The 15,852-nt window shown below is 38.5% G+C and overlaps 1 long non-coding RNA gene across 1 annotated transcript in view; it reads left to right on the top strand.

Moving 5' to 3' along the window:
* LOC101750454 overlaps positions 1-15,852 on the top strand; it is a 63,912-nt gene that overhangs the window by 30,487 nt on the left and 17,573 nt on the right. The gene's annotated exons all lie outside the window — the stretch shown is intronic.

The raw sequence follows: 15,852 nt of genomic DNA, 5'->3' as shown, positions 1-15,852 counted from the left end.
ACAGAAGGGCAGGAGTGGTGGGATTGCACAGCAGGGGTGAACGTGGCGGTTTGGAGAGCAATTGCAGGGCTTAGGGAGAGACAACAGGAAGCAAGAATTGACCGTCTCCCTGTCCGGCACAAACACATACAGACTTAACCTACAGCTGAACTTTTGCCCTTGAGTGACTAGTGCCATTAGGTTGCAGGTCAAAAGGTTGCAGGGTGACAGAAAATGGAACTTTACTGAATGAAAGAGAAAATGAAAAAATTCCTTTGTTTGCTTAACTCTGTGTGGTTTGTGTAGCCACAGTGATCCCATAATGGAGTCCAGAGTGAAAAAGTAACTTGATTTATCACACGCAAAGGAAAAAAAAAAAAAGGGGGGGGGGGGGGGGGGGGGGGGGGAGGAGGAGGAATTTGCTAAGGGAATAAAAAAAGAAACAAATAAAAATCCCCCAATTCCTAAAACCTTAGAATAAATGCAACGATGCAACTTTTATCAATAGATGCCCATTTATATAAATGAGGCAGAGAGGCAGAGAAAGAATTTTTGTTCCTTGGGAACAAATGTATACTTAGAACACCAGTGTGTATATCAATATATATTAAGGACACCTGTGATGCCTGTTCAAAGAATATCCTTTCAGTTTGAATAAGGAAAAATGCATGTATATTAGCATGTCTGAAAAAAAAAATTGGTTCAACACATATTTGTATGCCAGAAATTTATATGTGTAGACCATCTGAATTTATATGCAGATACAAAACACCAGATGTTTAAAATCAATCTGAAGGTGAAAAACACCTCCACATAGGTAGAGAGTAGAAGGATTCAACCATAGGACTCTGGCTAAAATTAGATATTTCAAATGATCTCAGTAGAAGTTAGCTTGAAATCTCAGCGCATTTGGCATGCTTAATGTTTTCTTAATTTCTTGATAAAACATGGTTCATCAGTAAAGATGCAATTATTTAAATTCAAATGCTTTAAGAAGCATCTATTACTCCTTGAATTAGATCCACAGAATTATTAGGGCTCACATACTGTTTCTGAGCTCTCTTTCTAGAAAGACAGCAAACAGTAGAGCACAAGAAATCTAACAAAGTTCAAAAATATTCCAGATAGTAATTTTCAGGGTATACAAATATGCCCAGAAATATCTAAATAATAATAAATAATAGATTTGTCAAAGATAGACCCTGAATGAAATTAATTTTTCATGACCTGGTTTTCAAGGCCCTAAGGAACAAATTTTGCCATTTGTGTGCATGTAAAAGTGCTGTGAGTGTGATGAGCAGTACGGTACTCTGTGTGTGCTTTCATGCATAAATAGTGCTTGAGGCTGAGAAGCTCTTTGGTATAAGCAGAGTATTATAAGTTTCCAGATGGGCTTCTACATCTCCATCACTATTCCCATTCCTTTACAGCACTCTTCTCTCTCTCTTAGTCAGCCCATGGCACCTACATTGGTGCAATAGTTACATCTATGTACTCTGTGTGCCCCACAGCCTGTCTTTTTTTATCACTGAACAAATAAACCACCTCACTAACCACCTAGCTTCAGAGAGGGACATCCTTTACAGATCATGTCTCTATGGGCCCTCTTTTCCAGAATATATTTATGTCTTGCTAATAGTTATTGCATTATGTCACAAACAAAGATCTTTTTTTTTTTTCTCATCCATAGAGCTAAAGCTCTTATGCAGACTAATTTTAAGTTTGCAGTCACATATTTCTGTTAATGCAATATCCTGTGGTTTTATTCCTGACAAATGCAGCCATATACTATTCAAATCTATTGGGACTACTGCTGTCAAGACTGTTATCCCCATCCACCTCTTTGGGTTTGTCATAACTCTGTCTCTTTGCACTGTGTCCTAATTCTCTACTGTAACAAATGCACTAGTCCTCTCTTCCCATTTCGGTGACACAATAATCAGTACTAAAAGGCCAACTGCCATCTCCATTTGGACTCTGAGAACACTTCTCATCATCTCTTTTTCAAATTTTAGACATGCATTTCCAATTTTTTCATCTTTCTTCCCTCTTGGTTTAGGGAAGAAGTCCCTATAAACATGTTTACAAACCTGCTTTGCTGTCTGACCTCAAAAAGCCTATTCCATTGACCAGTGCTATTATATAGTTTCCTTCAGGTTTTCTATCAGGCTGTCTGATTTCATCTTGTGTAAGTATTCCCTTTTTGTTCTCATTAGTTAACTGTCTAAAGTAATAGGGTCCTCATTCCTGGCTAAAGTTTTCCATTTGCTTGGGTAATTTAGTAGTTCTTAGTAATAACCTTCTTGATCATACAAAGCTAAACTGAGAGTAACTCCACTGAGTTTAAGAAATAACCCAATAATAGAGAACAAAATTTTCTCCTTATTTTGGGTTTTCTGCTCACGTTTACAGACTAAGTAATTACCATATCTCTCCTTCCACTCCCAAAGATTGTAGAAAATGTGGCTTTAAAAAAGAAGCAAAAAGCAGTGTATAATGAAGTGTATTTCACATGTGATATTATGAATGAACTTTGAGACTGTGAATCAGATGTCTCTGAAATTCCTTAAAGCACTATTTTTAAAAATAACTTGTTTCTTCATGAAATTTTGATGACACTTTATTTTCTCATTCTCTCTGTTTTCTTTTCACAGCCACAGTTAGACACATCATAGGTTACTGGCTGGTAACATCTCTTTGTAAACAATGAAATCTGCTTTTAAAATCGTGGAAAGAATCTGAAAGGAGTATTTTATATTTGGTAAAGCAAACTTGCTTCTGGTCTAAGATCCTTTATGCCAAGTTTCAGTGCATTCTTACAGCCAAGTTATACACTTCCTCTGACAATTTTTTAGTTTTAATAGACAGTTTGGCTATGAGGTATTGTTGTTGAAATGCTAAAAGGAAAACTCAACAACTCATTATGTTGGGGAACTAGCAGCAGTAGACAGTTATTATGATTTTTAGTGTTGTTTTGTTCAGCAGGTATTAACATGTTTGGAAACAGTGCAAAAAAGATGGTAATAAATGCTAAAAATTTTTTTGTGGGTGGATGAATGAGTATGCTTCAACACACTGCCAGAGACAGTAAGTAACTTGTGGAAAGCATTGTTCAAAACAGAGATATCTGGGGAGTAAAAGTATTGTGCATTGTATACCGTATGCCAACCTTTTGGGAGGTTGTGTCAGAGGGGTGGAAGAAATTAAAAATCAAACTGAACCAAACAAAAAAAAAACACTGCATTTCATTATCTTCACCTACTCACTAGGAATCTGATATGTGGAAAATGTGAATCTAGCAAACAAGCTTGCCTTTCTCAACAATAACATCTGCTTGATGGCCAATATAGATGCATCCCTATAAACAAAGCCAATATTTCTGTACCGTAATAGAGGATTTCTAAAGCTGTTACAAAAGGGAATGTAAAAAATGTTGAAGACTGAATGCAAATTTTCTGTAACAAACTAGTACTTAATTTGGGAATGGACAAAGCACTTGTGAATGCCTCTTTTAATAAAGAGATGTGGAATGTAGAGGGAGAGTAGGTGATTTACTTACAAACAGTGGATGACATTCAATATAAGACTTATAGATGGCTGAAGGTTATGAATCTCATAGCCTTTAGAGACGATCCATTTGATGTTTTGGCACTCTTTGTTGAGCGTATAAAGATCCAACCTCCAATCAGCGCTGATAGTATCATTGACTGAAGACTTGATCTTGAATATAGAAGAATCCATTTGTACAAAAACAGCAGGATGATCCTATTTAATACTAAAAAAAGCCCACTCTGACAAAATGTGGATCATTTGAAAAATCAAATACCCTCCTTAAAAGCAAAACAAAAATAGGTCAATTACTTTTCAGATATCTGCAAGTGCCATGTGCAATCAGCCCATAGCTTTTTTGTAAAAACTTCCAGTTTGGTCTGGTAGTGCTAGAGAAGGGCTACTGCTGGGAAGTAACGAAGATGCTCCTTCATTTAACCCAGACCATAGAACAGCTGCCGGATATGAATGCCTTTTAGTCACCATTGATCAGGGATCGATTTGAATTAGTGACCTAGAAATAAAAGGCTGCATACTGAAGAATAAATTTCCTATACCATTCTGTCTTCAGTAATGAGAAATGCAACTGTCTGCTGCATTTAACTTTCAACTGTCAAATACAAAAGAAATAGATGACCTTGAAATGTAGTAATATGAAAAATCTCTAATACCTCAGGCATTTTTTCCTGTTATTTGATTTTTGTGTCTTTGTTGTTTGTTATTTTTTTTAATATGTCTTCACTGAAGTTGATAGTAAGGTATTTCTAACATTATGCAAATACAGGAAACTAATATATTGTCTTCCATGCTTTCTCATAAGAACTTGTTTTAAGAATGGTTTCTCAATCCTTAACTTCTTATATTGCATTCAAATCCTCAGGGAGGTTGCACTTTCAGTTTCTAGGCTAGACTGCTCAGAACTTAGATTCCAGTCCTTGGCTTCACAAGGACTACTTGCATGGCCTTGGCAAGCTGTTTACAGTTTCTCCATCTCAGTTTCCCACTTACAAATGGGAAAAAGTAATGTTTCCCTATCCTGGGAATATTGTGAAATTAAAGTCACAGATAACTGAAAGACACTCTTACGCATATATGAACGAACAAGCCTTGACAATCTTATTGGGCTCTTTTGGCTAGCTTATATTTCCTTTGAAGGTTGAGTTGGGAACACAAGGCTGAAATACCAGATTTATGGATATCATTTTCAAGCTTAGGGTTCTTAAAGATAAAACCAAACAACACCGCTCTCTCCCCAGCCACTGAGGAAAATGGGTCAATTGAAAATTATCGCAATGACAGGTTTTTCCTTTCATTAGGATTACAAAACACTCAGCGTTAGTAAGAATTGTAGAGATTTTTCTGACAGAATTAATTATTCTGAATGATTAGTTTGTTATGCTCCTTGCAGGCACCAAGTTTGGAAGAGGAAGTGCTTTGTCTTTCGATTAAAAATATCCAAACAGCTCTGTAGAGTCATGATCTGAGAAACCAAAACAAGTCCTTAACCATAGATAAATGAAGGTTGGCTGATCTCAGTTTGCAGAAAGCCAGAGGAAGCCCTCTGCTCTGACCCCATGCCCTCTGGCATCACAGCTGGTGCACGAGCACAAAGACAACTTGGATGTAGATGCTGCTGTGGGCACTTTACACAAGCTAGATTGTAAATTTATCCATTTATGAGTGTCCTGCAGGGGTTCCCACCAACTCAGAAGACAAAGCAGGGACTGAAATAAACAAAGCATATCCATAAAAGCTCCTCTGATTGCCACCATTAATAAAATGAAGGCCATAAACAAATTTGTTGTGTACTCTTTCTCAAGTGGGGGTGCAGTAAGGCAAGAAATGCCTTCCCTGAAATGAACAGGGTGCATATGCTACAGAGGTTGAGTGGAGGAAGCATATATGCAATATGAAAAATGGCTCTGGCTGCCAGAAATGTTTTGCTTTACTCTTATTATGGGGTTATGGACATGGATTTTATCCTGTCCAAAATATCTCAGACTGACTTGATAAAGCTTGCAAGGTCTCATCTGCAGCAAACGTAAAACATATATTGGCATTTCTGGAGTGTTTTTGTTGTTGTTGTTGTTGTTGTTTTGTTTTGTTTTTGTTTTTTATCTTTATAAAAATTCAGAAATGAGAAGGATACTTTTGAAATTTTCCTTGCACATGTTAGCATGCTCTACTGAGGTCCACCTCCAACTCGCTTATTGTTCATTTTCCTTCAGTCTTTCTAGCAATAAAGAGAAAATGCTTATTTTTGATGCCAGCACCTCTATGGAGGAATAATACAAAGCATTCTGTTCCAAAAATCACAGCAGTGTTATACAAATGATTCAATTTCTGGGGAATTATTTATAGACAAAACGACATTTCTTTTGAAATGCCAGGCCTGGTGGTGCCTTCTAGTCATATGTAAGCAAGACTGATTCACACAGTGATTCAACCATTTCCTTGGGCTCACTGCACTGGTTTCCTTCATATGTTGAGGAGTGCTGCAAAATACTGCAGAGGCTGGCAAAGTGGAGAATGAGGATACCAAAGTAGACGCTAAAGTGAAGGTGATAATTCAGTAATCTCCACAGTTTTTGTTGATGGAAACACTTTCCGTATGATTATGCATGTACCTGTTCTGCTGTAGTCCACCCTGAACTGCAGGTATCTACGTGGGAAACCTTACTGCTTCTCAAAGTTGTGCTGTGAAGTCATGTATTTATTGTTGACTGGACAATGAAGATCCAAAACAAAAAACATTAACAAAAATGGACGTTTCCAGAAACTGCACAAGTCAAGCAAGTGGTAAAGAGTACCTGTTGCCCTGCTGTGGTATCTCTGGCTAGAGGTAAAAACCATTAGGATACTTTGAATCAGTCCCTGGTGGCTGAGGTGCACAACAAATGCCAGAATCACAGGGCATTAGAACATGAAGATACTGCTTGTTCTGTAGATTCTCTTTATTGAACTTGGATCTTTTTTCAGATAATTGTTTTTTAGGAGTTAGGAGAAACTTTATACTGAAGAAAACTGGGTAACTAGCATGGCACTTAATTTACTTCCCAGGGGACTTAGAATCAAACATTGCCAAGATGTCCACGTGAAAATTTTTTTCTTTTTTTTTGCTTAACTTTAATTAGTGGCAGGTAAGTGCTGGGTAGAAACCAGATACCTAGTGTAGCTGGATTTTATGGTCTGGAAACAACTAAGAAAAGCCAGTTTCCATGTTTTATATCTCAGGCCTAATGTCACGTGGTCACACTCTATCATTGCAGTAACGCTGACAGCGATGCAGGAAATCGTCTGGAGAAATGCCCTCATTTTATTTCATTTGGAGCTCATTTGTTCTGAAACATCCAGTGACAAAATTATGATGTGGTTTTAACAGGAGTATGTGTCTAAACTCATACTCCTGCTTTTTTTTTCTGCAAATCCGGGTTAGAAGATCTCATTTTTCTCCTCCCACACATACACTCTCTGCCAACTACACAAACAATGACCTGCATTCATCCACACTGTAACTCTGTTGACATCATCAGGCTACAGCAGAGACAAATTTGGTACTGCGAGGCAAAGTGCTATGAAATAGTTTGATTTTGCTGTCTTACCCAAAGAAAATGCATCTGGAAACATCAAACTTTGATGCTGACATACAAGAATGTCTTCATCATGATCAGGTGATAGCTGTTCCTGCAAATTCATGAGATATTTTTTTTTAATAGGTGCTTGCATTGCAAATGAAGTACATGATGTTTTATTTTCTATTGCAATATGAATCTACAAGTTTTTTAATTATTCTTTTTAATGTTTTGTTTTTTCTTGGGTTTTTTTTTGTTTTTTTTTAGAATTATCAACACAAGGTTTTCTATTTTGTTTCGTTTTGTTTCCTATGTGCTAGACATTTCCTGCCTTCCTTCTGTTTTTAGGAACACTTCACTTCATTTGCATGAGATCTGTAGTTCAAAGATGGCATTTTCAAAAATGCTTAACTTCTTCTGGATACTATGCATTTACAAAATTGACTTAAGTAATGGCATTAATAGGATTTAGGAGCACAGAGTCAAGAAGAACTGAGAATTGATGTTACTCAATGTAGTAATATCTTTCAGATGGTTAAACTGAAAGCAATGCACTCAACCTTGAGCTAGGACACTAACCCAGTCCATGAATAGGTTGTGGTAGTGCCAGAGTATAGAACTTGCAGAGTGATGTGGTTGATACAGCAGAAGGAAGGGATGCCATTCAGAGCAAGTGGGTCCTTGATAAACTCAAAAGGTGAGTCCTTGTGAATCTAATGAGGTTCAACAAAGCAAAATGCAAGGTTTTGCACTTGGGTTGAGGTAATCTCAGATATGTATACAAAGTAGGGAAAAAACCCTTGAGATAGCCCTACTAAGGATTTAGGGGTTCTGGTTGAGGAAAGCTTAACATGAGCCAGCAGTGTGTGCTTGCAGCCTGGAAGGCCGATGGTGTCCTGGGTTCCATCAGAAGTGGGGTAGCCAGAAGAACAAGGGAGGTGATTGTCCCCCTCTATTTTGCCCCCATGAGGTCCCATCTGGAGTGTTGTTTCCAGGTCTGGGGCCGCAAACACAGGAAAGATGTGAAGATACTGGAGGGGTTCCAGAGGGGGACCATGAAGATGACTCAAAGGCTGGAGCTCCCTCCCTATAGAGAGGTAGGCTGAAGGAACTGGGCTTATTCAGCCTGGAAAGGAGAAGGTTGTGGGGAGATCTCACTGTGGCCTTCCAGTATTTAAAGGAAGTTTATAAACATGAGGGAAATCACCTTCTTACATGGGTAGATAGTGATAGCACAAAGGGTAATGGTTTAAACTAAAGGAGGGAAGATTTAGATTGGATGTCCGGGGGAATTTTTTTACTGAGAGTGGTGAGGTGCTGGAACAGGCTGCCCAGAGAGGTGGATGCCCCATCCCTGGAGGTGTTTAAGGCCAGGTTGGATGGGGCCCTGGGCAATCTGATCTAGTACTTGATCTAGTGGCTGGCAGCCCTGTCTGTGTCAGGGAGATTGGAACCTTCATGAGGTCCCTTCCAAACCAAGCCATTCTATGATTCTATAATATCTGATTTTTTTTAGTTTTCTTTGGCTTTGGTATAATCAAATTCAGATTATCTTCCTGCAAAATTGGTATAATAATATTTAAACATCTGCAAAAGACTCAATTAGTTAATTAATAGTTATACAGTCATCAGAGATCGTTGCTTGTGATGTACTGTGCTAATTTTACAAGAAACTTCATCAAAAATTTAATAGAGAAATAAATGGGTTTCAATTTCTTATGGTATTTGAATTAAATATGTTTAAATTCTTTTGTATTCTTTAACACAAGAAAATAAAATGACATTAGTAGCATATCCCACTCCTCTCCTCTCTCCCCCGCCCCACCCCCCCCCCCCCAAAAAAAAAAAAAAAAAAAGGAAAAAAAAAGCAAGGAATCAAAGCTGGGTAAGCATGGTTATGGTATCAGAACGATTTTGTTTTAAATAATCGTCTAAAAAGTTTGGAAGAGTACCAGGTCTTTCCTTTATGCCTTGTGAAGCTGATTGTCATTTCATTTCCTGGTTCATACATAACACAAATAACCCCATGCAGAGGACAGTTCCACATGATGGGAATTCAGTCCTTGGTGCCTGTCCTTCAAAAATTTATAGTTCCTAGAAAACTGGATAGAAGTAAAAATATCCAACAGGTTCAGAGTGAAGCTGTGGTCTTATTTGCCCAGACAACTTTTTGCAACAATTTGCAGTTACTGGTTGTACCAAGGCAGAGAGTTCTATGCTAAAATGCATATGCAATTTACTGTGAGGGTCCTTTATCACGGAATATCACAAAATGGCTGAAGTTGGAAGAGACCTTAAAGATCACCTAGTTCCAATGTCCCTGCTATGGGCAGGGTTGCCACCCACCAGATCAGGCTGCCCAGGGCCCCATCCAACCTGCTCTCAAATGCCTCCTGGGATAGGGCACCCACAGTCCGTCTGGGCTCCAGTATCACCACTCTCTGAGTAAAGGATTTTTGCCTAACATCTAATCCAAACCTCTCCTCTTTTAGTTTAAAACAGTTCCCCTTGTTCTATCACTATCTACCTATGTAAAAACGTTTAAGCTCCTTTCATGTACTAGAAGGCCACAATGAGGTCTCCTCATATCCCTCTTATCTCCAGGCTGAAGAAGCCCAACTCCCTCAACCTTTCTTTCTAGGAGAGGTGCTTCAGACCTCTGATCATCTTTGTAGCCCTCCTCTAGACTTTCTCTAATAGCTCCACAAGTTTCATGTGCGGAGGGCCTTCATATGGGGCCTCATGATGGCAGAATAGAGGGGAACAGTAACCTCCCTTGCCCTTCTGGCCACTCTTTTTGATGCAACCCAGGATACAGTTGGACTTCTGGACTCCAAGCACAACTTGTGGCTCATGTCCAGCTTCTTGTCCACCAGAACCTCCAAGTCCTTCTTGGCAGGGCTGCTTTCTATGAGTTCATCCCCTAGCCTGTACACAAATCTGGAACTGCCCTGACCTAGGCGCAATAGCTTGCACCTGGCCATATTGAGCCTCATCATGTTCATGTGGGCCTATTTTTCAAGTTTGTCCAACTCCTTTTGGATGACATCCCTTCCTTCTGTTGTGTCAACTGCACCACTCAACTTGGTGTCATCCACAAGCCTGCTGAGGGTGCAGTGCTCTCAATCCTATTCTTTGTGTCATTGATAAAGATGTCCAAGAGTACCAGACCCAAGATGTGCCTCTGAGGGACATCACTTTTCACTGTCCTTCATCTGGATGTAGAGCTGTTGACCATAACTCTGGCTGCGGCCATCTAGTCAATTCCTTATCCATCCTTCACCGTTATCCACTGAATAGTCCACCATTCAAATCTGTATCTCTCCAATTTAGAGACAAGGATGTCATGTCAGTTTGTGGCAGAGTTGCCCACAGTGTTGACTTACCAATTTAGGGGATAAGTGTCCATGTTCTCTAGATAATTTAAGACAACGTGGTACAAGTTCTGAAACAAAAAACTGCTATAGTAAATAAAAATGGAAGTGGGGGTGTCTCCTAGAAAGATATACTTGCTCATCTCATCTTCGTGTTTCATATATGATGAGTAAACAGATATTAGTGTCCCTAGGAAACTAAGGAGACTAGCAGATCTCTTTTGTCTGTGTGTGCTGGAGAATTTAAGACACAGTTCATTTTGTCTAATCAAACAGAAAACAATATGCAAGGAAGTGTCTGGCTGAATCCATGTAATCCATCAATATACCAGGCTGGGCTAGGCTAGCATATATGAGTGTACCACAACTGAGTTTAGAGGGACACCAGATCACTACAGTACCTATACTGTTGAGGAGTAGTACACAGTCTACCACATGCCATTTTTATAAATTCCTAAATCAAAAGGAACTATTTGTTTCACAGAATTATCCAGAATCACAGAGGAGTTGAGGCTGGTGGGGGAATAATCTTCCTGCTTAGAGCAGTCACCTGAAGCATGTTACTCAAGTGTAGTGTCCAGTTGTGTTTTGTAGATCTCCAAGGACAGAAACTCTACAACCTCCTTTGAGATCCTGTTCCAGAATTTCACCACTCTCAGAATGAAGAGTTTATACTTATGTCCAAATGGAATTTCTTGAGTTACTTCTTGTCACTGGATATGTCTGTGAAGAGTCTGTCTTCTTTACTCCTCTCAAGGGATGTTTATACGCATGATTCCTTCTGAGCCTATTCTTTCTGAAACTAAACAATCCAAGCTCTCTCAGCCCCTCCTCTTATGCCAAATTCTCCAATCCTGTAATTGGTTTTATAGCCCTGCACTGAATTTGCTCCAGTTTATCTGTGTCTCTCTTGTTACTGGACCTGTGTAGAATGAGAACCAGCATTCAAGATGTGTTTCCCCAGTGCAGAATAGAAGAATTATCTCCACTGACATGAACTGTAGGCATTCCAAGAGCAAGATGGGCTTCCTCTTTTGTGAAAGAACATACTACTGGTTCACAACTGAATTTGGTGTCCATGAGGATTCCCATGACGTCTTCTAGAGAGCTGCTATCCATCTGGTCAATCCTCAGTATGTACTGGTGCATGGGATTGTTCCTCTCCAAATGCAGGTCTTCACACTTTCATTTGTGTCGCTTCATGAAGCAGATTTCTCCAGCCGGTCTAGGTACCTCTGAGCACACCCACCTGTTGTATTAACTGTTTCTCCTAATTTTGAATTGTCTATCTTGCTACATCATCCTGGTTGCTGATAAACCTTTAGACACTGTATATGATATTTCTGAAATCAGAAGATATCTGCTGATTTATGAAGATGATGCATTTATCACTATAAGCTGATTTTTTCAAAAGGAACTGGTAGATCACACGTGCATTGTAGTTGTATGAAAATTATATAACATGATTTTTCTTTTTCTGCTTTCTTTGGATTATAACATTTTGCTCTGCCTTTTGGGCTTTGAGTTGTGTGGTAAAAATGACCAGTGAACTAAATTCTCTCACCACTCAGATTGTATATTGTTTTTATATTGTTCTCTTTTTCTTTTTTTTTTTTTTTTTTTTTTTTCCATGGCTAGGAAGCCATCCACAAGTAAGTCATACTTGTCCCACTAAGCAGAATTAAATATAAAGTTGCACAGAATATACTACGTTTTGCATGTCAGGAACATAATGGGAAAAGCTAAATGATATCTCATACTGACAAATTCAGCCTTAAAACTGAGCAAAATGCTAGGAGTTTTCAAGAAATTCTGAGTAACTACCCCAGATTTTCGCTATTTTTCTCCACAAAACAAATACCTCTCCAATACCTCATACATTACAGAATTAATGATCGGAACCCTAGGCTAACTATCAGAACCAGTCTTTCAGTGAGCCTTTCATATGTGCAAAACTGCCACTTAACTTCTTGTTGCCTGTTCTGTCGAGTAATTCTTCAGGACTGGGCATAAGAAGAAGACAGCAGGGAAAAACACCTGGTGCTCTCCATGGCTATGAGCTATCTCTTAAGGACAGGAAACTTCATCATCACAGCAAGAGAAGAACAGGCTCTCAAAAAGGCAGTGAGCATGCTATGACACTACTTGCATGGAAATCCAGATGGTTGCAGATGATGTATTTTGAAATTGGTCAAATACTGTGGAAAAGACAAACCTCTAACTTGATTAATAATTGGTCTCCTCAACAATCTCTCTGATGCATGTTATGGCTGGAAGAAAATGAAGGTGTTGTCACTTCCAGTTCTTTCCATGCCTTCTTAAAGGGATGCTGAGTGATGCAATATATGAATGCTACTGCTACAGAGTGAATAAATACTTGTAAGAGAAATCTGCCCATCAATTTACCTGCAATAAATGTTAGATTTGGAAAGAAAGATCCTAAGGGAAAAAAAAAAAATACCCACATAATAACAGATCAAGCTTTAATTTCCTATTTGCTGATGAGAAATGAGATGAATAATAGAAAAATCAAGATTTGAAAAGACCTCTACAATCGTCCAGTCCAAGAGGTTAAAGAGTGATTTGTCAGTCAATCAGGTCAACAACAATCAGCCATATAAGCCAGATCCTTACTGCCAAACTAAGGCTTCCTGCAGGCCTTGTCCTCTGAGGCTTTCAGGTAATAACTAAAGAAATCCTCCCTACTTTTTTTTTTTTACTTTTTTTCTCTCAGATCAGGGTATCCTCTATGTCCACTCAAGCATGGATTTAGATCACCTCTTTCAGTCCTACAAAGCCCATCCAAGCCCATTCTTCTGGCTACTGCATTGCAATATCATGTGTTCTCAAAGTTTCTCTTCCACTTCAGGCATGACTCAGCATGTTGTTTCCTAAATCCTGGGAAACACTGGTGTTACGATGATGTTACATTGGTCTTTCCTGGAAAGCACATTTCATTGGCAAGAACCCGACTGCAAGCTCCTCCATGACATTCTCCCATACAACTGTCAACTTACTCCTTAAACCTTTCGAAGAACATGCACCTTGGCTGCTGACTTGGACACAGCACATAGCTACCCCATCACCAGCCTCAGCTTGTCAAATTTGTAAGTGAGTAAGCTATGTAGGTTGCTCTGAAAGTAATTCCTCCCATGAATTTCCATGGACACTATGGAAGACACAAAGAGCACAACAACTCTATTTGATAGAGTAAATTCTCAGCTATAAAACATGATTTTTCGACATGGTCACTACCCTTAGTTATGCACTGAAGAAGCAATGAAGAAGAGTCTGCATGCTGTGCTTCTCAAAATCTGCACCAACATAAATGAACATTATTGCTGTCATCACTGTTGAAATGCACCACCAACTGCTTCACTGTGCTCACGTCTGCTGTATGATCTCCATAGATGTTCAGCAAGTGTTGACAAATGTCAATGGGTGCCATCTTTTCCATGTGGAGGAGTTCAGTTTCACACCTTTGCTTCATATGTACAGAATTCAACCCCTACTGTCATACCACCAACATCTGCCTTAAATGTTGTGGGACAACATAACAAAACAGGAGGCATTAATTTTGGAGCAGCCCTCCTACATTTTCATCAGCCTTGGTTATGTAAAAATGGTTTCATTTTATTCCCTACCTCAAAATATAAAATTTCTTCATTAAAACTACATTGTCACAATTTGGAAATGAAATATTTAGTTAAAAGATATTTCTGATAATGTTCTTAACTGGGAATGGGCCAAAAAAAATTAGAATTAAATTTTTAATTATAGCTTAATTTACTAAAATAAACAGTTTCATTGATTTCAAGAGAACTACATGAATTAGTGAAATAAGAAAGTTTTCCCTGAGGTAAACCTTTAAATTAAAAGATGATGTAAATCTTGGTTTAGGTAACTGTTGAATGAGTTTAAAATACGTACCTCTGATTTTGATCCATGTTTTTCTTTTAAATGTTGTGTGCTTGCTTATTTGTAGTTTACCCAATGGAGAAGAAAGAAGTTAGAAAGCTAAAATGTCAGCATATTTCTATGTTTCTCCTCTTCGCTCTTCATTTGAAATAATTGATGTGTTTTAATGTGTTGGTTTTTTGAAAATAATTGATTGTAGAAAGCTAAGTCAAAATGTTTGGCATGTTCTTTTGAATTAGGTAGATTCTTATCTACTTTGTGTTATTTATTGTTTGACGTATTGGATTTGTGGCATCTAAAAGTTTGGATCAAGATGGCAATCCAATTGTGCTATGCATGCTGTGTCCTGCTTTCAGTGAGGCAGAGAAGGAATTTCATTGCCCAAACCAACATCAGTTGTATGCACACATTTAAAGAGGTACATTCCACAGGAGCATGTCTATTGCTGTACACATGGGTGTGAGTGTGTGTGGACACACTTGCCCATGCACGTGTGCCCTTTGTCCTTGCTCTGGGAGTCTGATGTGCAGTGAGAGAATTTTAATCCATTTTTTTTACCTTTCTGAGAAATGAAAGGAAAGTTGGGAGGGGGAAGTGTACACACCTGCAGTTTATCTCCTTTAAAGAGATGCCTTTAATACAATAGGGATGAGATAGAAGAGGAAAACTGCCCATTTCCAGGACATTTGTTCTCAATGCATTTAATACTCAGCTTTAGATGTTGATGGTGAACTGTCACTGCTGAAATGAAGAACAGTATTTCCAAGGGGTCATGGAGCAGCGAATGCAATTGATTAGAGGTATAAGTCTTAAGATGGCAGCAGGGAAAAGGTTCAGTGACCACACCAATGTGCTAAATGACCTTTCCTCCATAAGATTATTCTTTCCGAGCTGAATTTGCATTCAGGTGCTTTTGCTTAGCTAGTATTGAAGTCATAGGAAGCGGAGTGACTGTCTATGGGAAGGTAATTTAGGACAAAATGTTCATGGAGCATTTACTGAGCATGAAAAATGCCAGACTGATATTTAAAAACAGAATTACGAGGGAATCCAGAAATAAAGTGCAAGAAGCATAACTTAGGTAATATTTCTTGGTGATAGATAACTAATTACCATTTAAAGGGCATTCCTAGTCCACTGATGTCAGTGGCAGCTTTTCAGGAGATGTTTGGCTGGGCCTTTAGTATCTTGACCAGTCTGTAGAGATTACTTCAACTGTGCGATTGAATACTATTTAAGGCAATAGACTACCAAGTAACTACATTATTTATGACAAGGCACATTTTTTTCTCCATTTAAGTATGACATATTCTGCATTTCTCTTAAGACTTCAGTTCAAGTTTTGGTATGTAAAAATTAAGATTGGCTATTTTAACTATGTTAAAGCCTGGTACCTATTTGGCATATTGTTTGCTCAGTAGAAGAAAATACATGTTGCAGTATAATCAAATTCAACCCAT

The sequence above is a fragment of the Gallus gallus genome, chromosome 1 (assembly GCF_016699485.2).
Source record: "Gallus gallus isolate bGalGal1 chromosome 1, bGalGal1.mat.broiler.GRCg7b, whole genome shotgun sequence".
Taxonomy (NCBI): Eukaryota; Metazoa; Chordata; class Aves; order Galliformes; family Phasianidae; genus Gallus; species Gallus gallus.
The sequence above is the reverse complement of the archived record's forward strand: the minus strand, read 5'-3'. Positions and strand labels throughout refer to the sequence as shown.